Source organism: Bombus fervidus, chromosome 6 (assembly GCF_041682495.2).
Source record: "Bombus fervidus isolate BK054 chromosome 6, iyBomFerv1, whole genome shotgun sequence".
In the NCBI taxonomy this organism is placed as follows: Eukaryota; Metazoa; Arthropoda; class Insecta; order Hymenoptera; family Apidae; genus Bombus; species Bombus fervidus.
Genome location: NC_091522.1, coordinates 11,556,649 through 11,569,931, shown reverse-complemented (window position 1 = coordinate 11,569,931; position 13,283 = coordinate 11,556,649). Strand labels below are relative to the sequence as shown.

Genomic DNA, 13,283 nt, shown 5'->3' with positions numbered 1-13,283 from the left:
AATAAATACACTTCGTTGGCAACAGTATTCTTACGCTTTAACATTTAAGCTAAGATATCGTGAAAAACTAAAAAAAATGTCTATTACTCAACCAATCTGATATAGTAACGCTTGAATACACTTCATCAACTAGTTTGTGTCTAAAACTTCATCGGCTATATAAAATACATACGCGCGACAAGTTTATTGAACGGATAACGAGGGAAAAGCAAAACTGCAATTTTCTTCAATTACTAAAACTAACATTACCTTCCTTTCTACATAACATATGACCGAAATTAGCTTCACATTTCATGTAATATAATACTCTTCGTGATATGTACAAGGAATATAAAAGTTATATAAATTTGAAAAACGATTATCGATTATATTAAAACACAATTATACAGTTCGATGCGATATTTCTAGAGTTGCCTTATTCAATTTTTCAATCTCATTGTCAGTCTCCTCCATTTCCAGCACTGGTTACTGGACCATTTAAGTGTACCAATTTCACGTTTTCACGCTTGACCAAAAGCCTCGTGCAATTCACTAGTCGATTCGACAAACGTTTTAACCATCGTTCATGTTTTCCGCCTGTTTGCCACGGGTATATAGGATTCTCTCTTCGAGGTACTATTTCGCGGATGATCCCTATCGAGTACGGTTGTAAAGGTAATTCGTCCAAAGAATTTCGATGAAAATATTCGCTGGCAGCGAGGTATCCTTAAGGTTTCCTCGGTGCTCCTCGCAAACAAGGACAGAAGAGAAGGGAATACGAAGTTGTACAGGCACCTTTCTCGCGGCGTTCGCCATGGAATGGCAAAAAGAGAGGAGGCACTCTGACGTCACATTGGTTGGTCGGTAGTGCCGCTAGCCTCTCACTTGGCCGGCGATGTTCGGCATGCTCGCTTCGTTTTATATGTAGTCTCGATCCATTCGATTTCGAGGTGAATCGATTTCGTTCGATTGCCACTCGGCGATCGAGGTCCGCCAGTCAATCGGAGCTAACCTGCGAATTTTAGGCCCGGTGCACGCGTGCGACAGTGCGACATGTAACCGTGGACCACAGCTGTCTGTCCTCTAGAGTACATATATGCAAAACAGTGTGGAAATAAACTGTCAGTGAAGTTCTGTTTTCAAAGTTTTTTTGACGGTGGTTCCTTTTTCAAGCCGGTTCGCCAGTGTGCGCGGCTGATTATATTGTTGTATCGTTGTGCCATGACACTCTGGATACGATCGTGAACGGATTAGGTGGCAGCCGCGGTAAGTCCAGCTTCTTCTTATCACTCCGCTTCCGCTTTTATCTCTCGCCTCGGCTGCTTTCCTCGTGGTCTCGTTTCGCGTCTCTGTCGTTTAACGTGTATGTACGCAGGATTCGTCGTTGATCGTGCCAGGAAATGAGTATATGGGGAGTTTATCGATGTTAGAAATGACAGATATAAAATTCCTAGAATATTCTGACATTTTGAGAGGACGCAGTTGTGCAGAAATGTCAAGTATATTGTAAGACGACTGTTACGATTACTATCATTATTATTATTATTATTATTATTATTACTAATGAATAAATAAACTCATTATACATAATGCAATAGATAAAATAATTAGTTCTAAGCAAACGAGAGATACACATAAAAAATATGTCTAAAGATGACATAAGAGGGAAAGAAACAGTCCATTTGATGAAATTATTCATATTAATGATATTATAACTATTACATACAATTAGATTGTCTATATAGACTATAACCTAATTCTTGAAAAACTGCAAGTGTTTGTTTGGACATTTGATTGCAGATATAGTAGGATTTGAGGTTAATTGTCGAAACATTTGAAGGACTCTAGACGCTCGACTATGTGATCACCAAGAGAGATTTTAAAGAAAATAGGAAAGTTTTTCAAGAAATAATGTATGAATTTATGTAATTTAATAATTAAATTAAATAGTATAAATGATTTCTATAAAATTGATATAAAAATAAAGATAAATTATATATTTATATAAATAGGAATTATTGTAAAACGTTATATAGTGTGAATGTTTAGAATTTGCTGGTTACAAATTCTTATTCAAACGCAGAAAAATTAATTTTGTCCTTCTAAGCAGTTTGCATTTATTACACTGAAATTCTTTACAGAAAAAAAAATAAATGACTGTGTAGAAATTACTCTTGTTGCTTACACTATACTTGACTATACGATGCGTTCATCATGAAGAAAGTACAATTAAGAAAGAAATCTTTTCTAATTTTGGTGGCTTTTGTGTTGATTTGCAAACGTTACTTAATAACTGACTTACGTGAACAAATCTATGGACCATTGACCTTTAAATGTCTGTACATTGAAAAAGTGTCTAAAATATTCTTTCATCATCACAGCATGAATAATTGATGGTAAAGATTGACGTCGACTAAGAAGAAATGAAATATCTACTTTAGATTTAATTTTATGTCGATGTTAAGTAAAAACGATTGCAATAATGATTATTAAAAAGTATCGATTAATACTTAACATTTATATCTTTTAAAAATGCATTTTAACTTTATTATATAATTACGAAATATTATATTATAGTATAATAACAACGTCGTCTTAAAAATGCCTGAAGGAAACAACACAATGTGCTGAAATTTTACATTTTAACGCTCAGGTGATAAGTAAACTCTTATGTCGGTCATTTTGCATGCATTCCTTCAACGCGGAGAAACGCGGTCGCTTGTTTCACTGCTACCTTTTGGTATTTCGAACAAGGTAGAATCACGTGGCTTCGACTATAGTTTAACCTAAAAAGGAATATCGAAAAACCAGGTGAAATACATAAAGAAATATATTTTTTCATTTCTTAAATATTTAGTCTTGGGAAGGTATACGGAACACAGAAGGATATTAATATTCGATCTGAAATTTATAGACTGAGTTAATTAATTTGTCATTTTTTCTACCTTAATTAATTTCCTACCATTAATTCTTCTTGAATAATTCTTATCCTACGAAAACAGAACGAGAAAGGAGCACAAATAAAAAATAACTGTTTTGATATTAGAATAGGATAAAATTAATGTTTCAATTTCTCGGAAATAACGTTGTTCAAAGTATATTTTTATACTGTATTAAGACTGTAGATAGATACTGACGTAATATGAACGTGTATTTTTCTATTTTAGACATTCAAAGTAGCTTAATAGGTTGTGCTGGATTCTCTATGTCTTTTTATTTATTAATACTGGTTCACGCGATGGAGCAGCAGTAATCTTTTCCCAAGCGGAAAACAGTATTCAAGCGTTTACGGATTTTCTGTATATCCTTTATTTTTTTCTTTAGATCATAGATAATGATCACGTGTACTATTACGTGAGTACAAACGAAGAAACCTTCGTTGAAGTTGTTAACTCATCGATCCTGTCTCGGTACTTACGAGTGTTATTTTCTTCTATCCAGATTTTTAATAGAAAAGGAGGATATACCAAACACGCGAAACATAATTGTTGTAATTCAGCTATAATGCCGCTCGTGGCGATATTTCAAAAGAACGTCCCGGAGTGTTTTGTAACATTAAGTAAGATTTGTCGCAAATTACATAATCGCTGAAAAATTATCGAATTCTTTGGTAATAAGCCCATCTGCGTCAAGAATATTTCATTTAAGCCATACAGTGACTTATTATGATTATTTAATATGCAACGTTTTCCTGCACGGTACATAATATGCATCTGTCGGAAACATTTTTATGATCGACGTAAATTCAATAAAAATACTGAAATTATATAAATTTACGGTTTGTCTTAAAAAAGAATAGTTGTTATTTTTTTCGTCAAACTATATATATATATAGTAATATCTCATATTCGAATCTTTAAGACATAATGGAAGATACGTAGCTACTCGTATGTCCGTATTTTTCAAACTTTATTGTATTCTACTGGCTTACTATTATCCCGAAACCAAGCCATTTTTTATAATAATTATTATCCCTAAATTGTAGAATTGGTTACTCAAAGAATATATAGCTTTGTCATTTTATTCTGTTGTTTAAAACAAAACAAAAATCTTACGTCATTGCTTAGAAATTTCATCTGATAAATAAAATACCAGAGAAAGGGATACAAGAAGATATATGATGTTTTTCAAAAGCCGAAGAAACATTTCTGCGAGCTTTATCTTACCAGAGAAGATATTCAAAAATATATTTCATAATGAAAATAATTGTACAACTATAATATGCAAGTGCAAGAAATATATTTACATGTATATATAATATATAGAATTTTATACGATAAATCCTTATCGAGCAATTCAATTAAAACTGGCGAACGAGTGCTCTTCCTTTGGTAAATCCACCGATCTAGTAATCGTAAAAGGAATAAGGGGTTAACGGGTTAAAACAAATTACCGCGTTTGAACGGCGGTTTAGTGTTAGTCGTAGTGTGAGAATTGACTTGGAATCCGCAACGAACATTTAACGAGGTCGTCTGCAAATTTTCCATTCGTTATTACTCTGTTACCAACGCAATCTCAACATTCTTCTTGATCATCCTAAGCGTTAATAACGCATAAAGAACAAGAAAAAAAAAAAAAAAAAGAAAAAGATCAAACGAAAGCAATTTTTGTCTGCCTTGGTAGTTAACTTCTTAGCCGATTCTCGAACAATTTGCCGCTCTAGCTTACCTCCAAGCAATTCCGACGTTTTAAGATCCATCAGATCGAACCGCAAACGTTTCTCGACTATCTCAAGTTGGACAGTTTTAGAAGGTCGAAGAACTGTTAGGCCTTCGGCTAACAGTTTCCCATAGCACATTCAGAGCAGTTCGATTCGTTCGATTTGTTTCGTTCGAGACCATAACTAACGAAATATCTCGCGATCGGTTTCCATGAATCGTATCTACAACCTTCGGTATCATCGATTCCACGATATCCAGTAAGTCCAGTTTGAGTAAGTATCCTGACTCCAAGTGGATTGACCTCCGCCGTCAGGATTCGTGATAGGAATAAATTCCCCGTTCAGACCTACACTATGTGTTCCCACTTGAAAACCATGTCGAATCGTTCTTGTTAATTTCGGATACTATTGCGTCCGCGGTCGAACTGGAATATCACGTGTCAACGGTTTAACTTAACCCCCTTTGGCTCGGGTTTTTTCGTCGTGCTTGAACAAACGTTGCCGTAACAGTTCTTCGGCGACCTGTCTACGAGCTACGCGTTTATCTTGAACGTCTGTACGAGGCATACGGTATTCGAGTAGAAATCTCTGATTTTCCCGTGGCCGATTCTTATTCACGTGAAAGCAGCCAAGGTTGCATATTTTTTAGGTCCAACCGAAAGGTGCATGACGAAGAACTGGTACTTCCGAAGAATACAGTACATTAGTATTCTGGAAAAGATATCCGTATGTAAATCGTAGTCGAAGTTATGAGTGGCCTTTGGGTAAATAAACTGACCTAAAAAAAAATAGCAAATACGAGATGAACCTCTTTCTGTTAGGACATTTTGATGGATATTCTTATCGCACGTGTTATTTTTTATTCTCTCGTTTTTTTTGAAACTCGTTTTATTCTTTCGTTCTTTCTTTCTTTTTTTTTTTTTTTTTTTTTAACGCTTATTCTGTACGTTCGTATTGAATAATACACAGAATATGTGGAATAATTTCGTTTCATTGTACGTTTAGTATTATTTACCTTACAGCGTAGGAATTTTTTGCGTCGCTTTGTAGACACAAATAGTAAGACTCGCGACTCGTCACAAGTGACACGAGAAATTGCACGTTGGAGGGATAAGGATTTTCGATGAGATCGAGCTACAGCGATCGACCGAGCTGGCAGAACCGATTCGCTTGAATGGGAAAAATTATGCACAGCGATATTCTTTTCCTATTTATTGGATCGGAACGATTTACCGCTCGAAGTTAGTCGAGCGAAAGGAAAGGTTTCTTTCATTCTACATAGGTCTACAGTCGTTTTTCTTCTTAAAATTAAATGTCTACCGTGGTTACGCCTCAGAACCACTCGAGTTATCGAATATCTCTTTAGGAATAAAGCAACCATAAGGATGAAAATAGAGGAGAAAGCTTACTTTCGTCAGTGCTTTATTGTTTAATTTATTTAAGGAAATGTACTTAATTAATTCTCTTAACGAACTAGCCGACCAGATGCAACCAGATAGTTAGAAAATATAATTGCACCTTTTTCGATGGAAATGCTTGAATAATTCAACTTTCTTGCCTGGTTCGCGTAGAACGTTATCGTGTATCTTAAAAAACGTATGCGTGTATCTTTTCGTGTTAAAATATATTTAAGTATACTTCTTGCATTATACTTTCGATTTTGCTCGTTAATAATATCAACCAAGCTATTCCGATGCACGACGCGTTCAATTCATTTACGATTCTAATTTAACAAAACTTAAAGCAACTTTACATTATATTCACCGTGCCGTATAATTTAGATTCATAAGAGATTTTCTGGTTTATATATCTGCTGTTATATTTGCACTCTTTTTTCTAAATTTCTTTCAGATACTCTTTTAACGTTACACGATATTTGTGGCTTTGTTTTTGTTGCTTACACTTGTTACTACTGCGAGTGTTTGCGTGCAATATCCAGTTACACGTATGGCATATATTTAGTAATAGAAAAAATTATTTCTACGATAAGCCAGCTGTAACAATGCTTCTATTTCTCACGGTATATCTCTTTCCAGAGATTCGTAATATTATAATATAAGATAATAATAAGATAATACAAGATAATAATAATAATATAAGAGCTTCGTAATATTCATCGACAGCAATAAGATAAGGCAAAAATGCGCGACTATGTTAACAGTGAATTTTTCTGTAGTTCAGATTACTGTTTATCAAGGAGTTTAGAAAACGTATAGTTTAGAAAATTTATAACGGTCTTTCTACCATAAGACGATAGAATTCAAGATGAGTAACCGCCAGTTGCGTCATGCTAGTCCGTTGATTCTTCTGATTCTCGACCGCAGAAACGAGAGACGAAGGAAATACAGTTCTAGTCAAAAATCACAGGGGATAGACTTACGAAACGTTAGACGTCTGTGGCAAACAAATAGCGGAATACTTGCGCGTATGTACGATGCATTTCTCGTGTATAACGCGAGTCGATTTGCACATATACAGACGAGAGGGATCGAAAGATCCCATAAAGTTGTCATGGATCAAACAGGGCAAGATGCGTGCACGATAATTGTCTTCACACGGAAAGGCGCAAAGAAGTTAAAAAGCTTGCCGTTAGTTCGCTGCGGACAGCGCGGTGTTAACTCAATAGGATTTGACGTACACGGAACAATGAGAACGCGAGACAATCGTGAAAGCATCGCGGTAAAATTCCCTCTGATTGTTTTCGTAGAAAGTAAACACAGTGGGAAGAGGATTCGAATTCTGGCGAGAGTGCGCGCGCTCTTTCTCGTGTTTCGAGAGGCGCGCAGGCACGAAAGGGACGTGAAAATCCGAATTGAGAGTAATTACACGTTACAGCTGTGGCCAAAAGAAGAAAGAGGTCGAACGTTCTCCGCCCGGAAACGCGAACACGCGACGAACGCTTGAAATTCGTCTCGACGGTGGTTTCCGGTGTTCTTCGATCACTTCCACTCCTCTGACTCGATTTCTTTTCTCTTTCACTTTCCGGCGAACAAAGAGCCACCTGATATGTTTTATTTCTTTATTTCTCGAATATCTTAGATCTTAGATATACGTAAATTCGTTGATAAGCCAAGCTATTCTATCATCCTAAAGTTATATTGATTTGGCAACTAAGTGATTGCGGATTTTGTCAATATCACCTAATGATAAAATCCGTAATTAATTAGTTGCCAACCCAATATAACTTTAGGATGATAGAAGTTAGACTGAAATTTTGTTAAATTGTATAGTACAACTTCGTCTATCTGAACAGCTCGTGTAACGAGATTTCACACAACAGGAGTTTCTTGATTCTCCTCGCTTTCATCCGTGGCAATAGATGTTCGCGTTCAGATTTAATGGACAGAAGATCAGTTTATTCGGTCAGTCGATCACACGTAAACAAAATTTCATAAGTAAATAGAGTTTTTTTTTGTTATTGCAAGAAGTATTTATAGGCCTCGTATCCTAATCGAAATTGGTATTGCTCGATGTAAGCGAATGATAAAATTTCGTTCCATATTTGACGAACGATCCATCGGTGCTCGAAGCTCGAACGAAAATTCCAATAAACGGCAATTATCGTTTAAAGGTCGACGAAACAGGTTTCCCAGAGTCACAAGGATTGGATATATCATGCGAGTACGCGAAAAAAATGACCGTCTGTCTGGCTACTTTCAGAAGCTGATCACGTGGAACATATGACCCCGAAACACTATTATCATTCGTTGGATCAAAAACTGTTTTGAAGCAACGATTTCTCAATTCAAAACGAGCAACGAAATAGCATCGTCATCGAAATCATACACCGTACGTTCCACGAATATTTGTCAATGAATATTAAAAGAAGGAAACAGAAAAAACGCGCACGTTGTAAAAAATAAGTATGAGATCCATTTCCACGTGAAAGTGAACTCCGTTTTCTCTGTTTTCACACCGTTCTATTCAATTCCTCTTTAACCGTGGAAAAGATAAATTATTAACGTTTAATGCTTAACGTTTGATCTTTGGCATGAATAATACATCTGTTTACCGGTGGCCGTGGTATTTCTGTGAAGCGTTCACCTTTGTGGAAAATTCTCTGCAAGAAGCCAGAGACTCCGCTCGTTCGTTTCAATCGAACTCGAACAAAAATTTAGACACGGTGAACAGAGCGAGTTCCTGGAGGAACGAGCGACGACATAATTACGCAATGTGAAACCTAGTAACCTTTTGTGATTCTATGCGCGACTGTGTTGGAAACGGATAATACAGCGTGTATTGTACGTACTCCGCTTTGCAGCAGCATGGTAATAGCGAAGCGTCCTGTTAAAGCAGCTTGCCCGATCAACGAGTCACAACGAGAGAACGGCAGCGCGTGATGAAAATGACGAATCGCATCTCTTTTCTTACGATAAACATTTCCCGAAACGTGGTACGAAGCAAGTGAGAGATTTAATCGTCACCAGCTATACTCGCGAATAAAAATAGGAAAATGTATAAAGCTCGTTAAAATCGATACGCGTGTTGCCACGAACGCTGAATCACAAAAACGTATTGTATAGTAAAAATATTAATTTTCTATTTCTACTGCGTACAATTTATTATTTATTAATGCAAGATTAACGGCACTTCTTTTACGAGATATCAATCAATTCACTTGTACGAAGTACTCTCCTAATGTAACGTTCTCTTTCTTATTTCTATTTGTACATGTACATTATATTACGATTGTATAAAGCATTTCGATAATCATGCGCATATTTTTTTCCTATTAAACAGAAACAGCTTTAACCTGCACTTAAACGCAAATTGGAAGATTCTATTAAAAATTGCACCGTTTTTGTAAATTATCGTAAACATAAAGCGGTGTACATGATGCTATATGTTTGTTCGATATGCTTAAACCTTGACAAGTCAAAAAGTATGTGTGACATGGAACACGAGAAGCTTTTATTTTCGAGTTTGGATTAAGCATACGATACGTGTACGAAGGAATGAGAATTATATCTGGTATTAATATACCGCTAATCTGAACCTTCACTCCTTGAAAGTTGCGAAGGTTGACTTGTTCCCACTTTTGTTTCGATGTCCTCGCGTTTCACCGCATCGGAGAACTATTCATCTTGTCGCGTTCGAATAAAAAAATAATCGAACTGTTATCACGGTTGCATCAAAGTTGAAAATACATCCGATGGAACGCTAATAGATAATTGTCTTTCTTCTATAAGAAATACGTCTATTGCCGTAAAATGTTCACCTTGGAAACAACTGGATACTGAAACGCTGCGAAACACCGAAGCAACGGGAAAGTTAAGACGCATGAAAACGAATGTATCTAAAGCAACGCATCGAAAATTTTGGAGTAGAAACTCCATGTGCCGCAGATAAATATCTGTATATTTTGCTGGTGAAATCAAATAAAATAACGAGCTTTTCGAACACATTATCATCCATACAGCGTTATTTAAGATAAAGCAACAAAAGCAAGTAACAGGTAAACTAAAAATTTTATTCGAATAATTTTTTCGACGAACGTGTATCTCGATAATGCTCGATGCCAACCATAGTATAATACGTGTAAATTATTTGCGATAGCAGTTCTTTGGACTCGAGTGATTCAAAATATTATTAAACTTAATTGATCTGTATAAATACAATGACTAATTGGTATCGTTAGTTGCCATTTTCTATTACCTTTTTCAGTTAGATAATCTCCCCTATCAATCAAAGTGTTTTTCATCCGTGATCGTTTCTCTTTTCATGCCTTGTACCTGTGTCAGCCATTCGATGGATGTAATTCCTCGGGAACTTTCTTTGGAGAAAGAAACTTTTACGCTACATAGATAGTTAAAGCTAAAATTATCAAAATTATCTGTATCAGCACAAAGAAAGACTCGTCAAAACTTTTCTAAATTCACGACTAATGGTTTGCTTGAAGAATATTTGTAAACGTATCGAGATTCCATAGCTTCAAGAATATTTGATCGTTTTAAATCGTTCAGAGTGGCTCGTGAATTTCTTTGTTGGACCGTCATCCATTTTATCGTGAAGATCCTGTTTGAATCTGGCGTAGACTTTCGACAGCAACCGTTAGTCACTCAGAAAATTTTAATAAATGGTATTGGGTTATTTAATCGGTAGATAACGTTACTCGACAAATAAAGATTCCGATGTTGACGAAAAATGCAAATGTACGACTTTCTCTTTAAAACAGTAGATTCGAGGATGACTATTTACGGAGATGGAATTACAAGATTTTAGATTTTACAAATCGATTAATGAATAATGTAAATTCTACATAAATGCGAATACAAGACTTCAAAAGTTACGAAATATATTATTCGAGAAGATACGAATTATTTAGTAAAACACGTTGATTCGTCGAATAGTATGGCAGATGCGATAGAAAAGTTAACAAGTAGTCTCGAGTTTCTATCTTACACGTTACGTATCGATTATCTTTAATCTTCTTTTACCATTTCTCGCTACAATTATCTTTACCGATGCTCTTTCTCCATCTCATACGTTGCTTTCTCATTTTGCTTATTACATGTTTTGATCTAACATATACCTTTCACGATAATCAGTACTTTTATCGAAAGCTATTTGTATTTCCAGTAAAATCTTAGCTTCGTAATATCATAAAAGATATAAAACCAGACACAAGAACCCATATACTTGTCGTTAATTAAATTACAACTCTGTAAAAGTACGTAATATCTGGAGATATATATACTCGAGAATGCATTTCATACTGATAAACGTACATTTATTGGCTTATATACGTATGAAAAATAAGCTACGCTAGACCGATTATTCACTGCTTCCAATTACATTTACACCATGCAGAATTATTACATCAACGCTCGAAACTCATTCCTCAGCCATAATTTTTATCCGAATGTAGCATTCGTTTGACGCTAATGGAACATCTTGCCCCTCCTTCACGCGATCTTATGAATTTCATATTGAAGTTTGAAATACCGTGAAATCAATGCAGCAGTTGGAGCGTTCGTCAAGTCCACATTGCGCCACACCTGCGAAGTGTGTCAATGGGCAAGTAAATAGTCGAATGCCACCGCGGTGTTCGTGTGGCTAACCTACTCACGAAAAAGAATACAGAGGCACTAGTTTGGACAGAAACCGTGTGCTAAGATCGTAGCTTTGAAATAAAACTACGATTTAAGATAATAATTCGATTAATATTTTCAATGGATTTAATTCTTCAAGCGTCTGATTGTTCGAAGTTAACTGTGGAGAAGAAAACTTTTATATGTTCGTGTTGAAACACACACGCACACACACACACGTTTCGTTTCTACGAAAATACGAGATGGAGAAGTCCCGTAAGACGAAGTTGCATCGCGTTTCTTTCATCCATCGAGTTAGGTAATTAACACTGGTCTGGATGTGCTACCGATTGGAATTGAGTTTAATGGCAATCGAGCGGATCTTTTTACGAACGGTGGAATTAAATCAGAAATGTTGTTCACGAAGCCTCGAGTCTCAGCTAGTTTTAAACGATGGGAAAAGCTTTTAAACGAATTTCGTTGAGTAACACGTATATCAAAGTAGGTATATCATAATTACCTGTTAACATATATCATTGGATGACGAATAAAAAATAAAACGTTAGGTTCCTACACACTCCATTCAAACGAAGAATGTATTTCCTCCGCCTTTGAACGTTACTCACACATTCGCTGTATTCATTTCCAGAAAGTCTAGCTCACGACCAAAAAAATATTCCTCGACTTGCCCAGTCAGATTTATTGCTCCTCGTTAAACGGTGCTAACAGATTTCCTAGGATTTCACTACCATCGATTTTACTTCCCTTCGAAGGATTTATCGACTTAGATAAAAAGAGGAGCTCTATAGATTCATGGGCGAAAATCCTGCAACAAATTCGTTGCTGTTCGAGCGACTTTGTCGCTGGTAATTATCGTCATACCGGAGAAAAATGACTTCTATCCGAGATCTACGGACGAATTTAAAAGCTACGAGGTGAAGACAAATGGAGATGACCCGTTTAGCCCCGTGTTCGTCGATGAACCGTTGGTCACGGCGAATGCTTGCAAGCAAAAACTTGGAAACGCGATGGGCGACCGGTTTGAATTCTCGCTATCGAGAAAGGAAACATCGACTTTCTTCCTGTCTCTATCTCCGTCTCTCTCTCTCTCTCCCTCTCTCTCTCTCTCTCTCTCAGTCGCAAATTCTCCCGCTTTACCTTTTACGACTGGCTAGCCTGCTCGACGCGACAATCACACGCGAAAGCAATGTTATTAGCTACATATGCTGTAACAATTGTTAAGGTTATTATATGGAATATTGTTCATTGCTGGCTTTGCCTATTTCTTTTATATATAGGTATAGGTCTTTGCAAAGGTATTTCTGATTCTGAACTGGTTTAGTTCTGAATCATAGCTGGTTTACCATTGTCTGTTTATAGAGGTCAGAATGATTAGAAGATCGCCTACTTAAGTAACTGTACCGCTCAATAAGGTATCGGGAACTTTGTAGGCCTTGAACGGCGTTCAGTTTAGCGAATGTTTGGCCAACTTGTTGTTATATCAAATACTATCTCTTTTATATGTAATTGCTTTTGCTTTTCTCCTTTCCCTTTATTTTGGTATTCTTAGTCTTACGATCAGTATTTCGTTATTCAATCCTTTATATTAGGTT

General features: G+C 36.2%; 1 protein-coding gene across 3 annotated transcripts in view; it reads left to right on the top strand.

The window, feature by feature from the left end:
• Positions 1-852: 852 nt before the first annotated feature.
• Rhogef64c (Rho guanine nucleotide exchange factor at 64C) overlaps positions 853-13,283 on the top strand; it is a 45,890-nt gene continuing 33,459 nt past the window's right edge. For all 3 annotated transcript variants that reach the window (XR_011800167.1, XM_072006143.1, XM_072006142.1), the window contains exon 1: positions 853-1,245. The gene's annotated coding sequence lies outside the window, so the exon portion shown is untranslated. The remainder of the gene's footprint in view (positions 1,246-13,283) is intronic.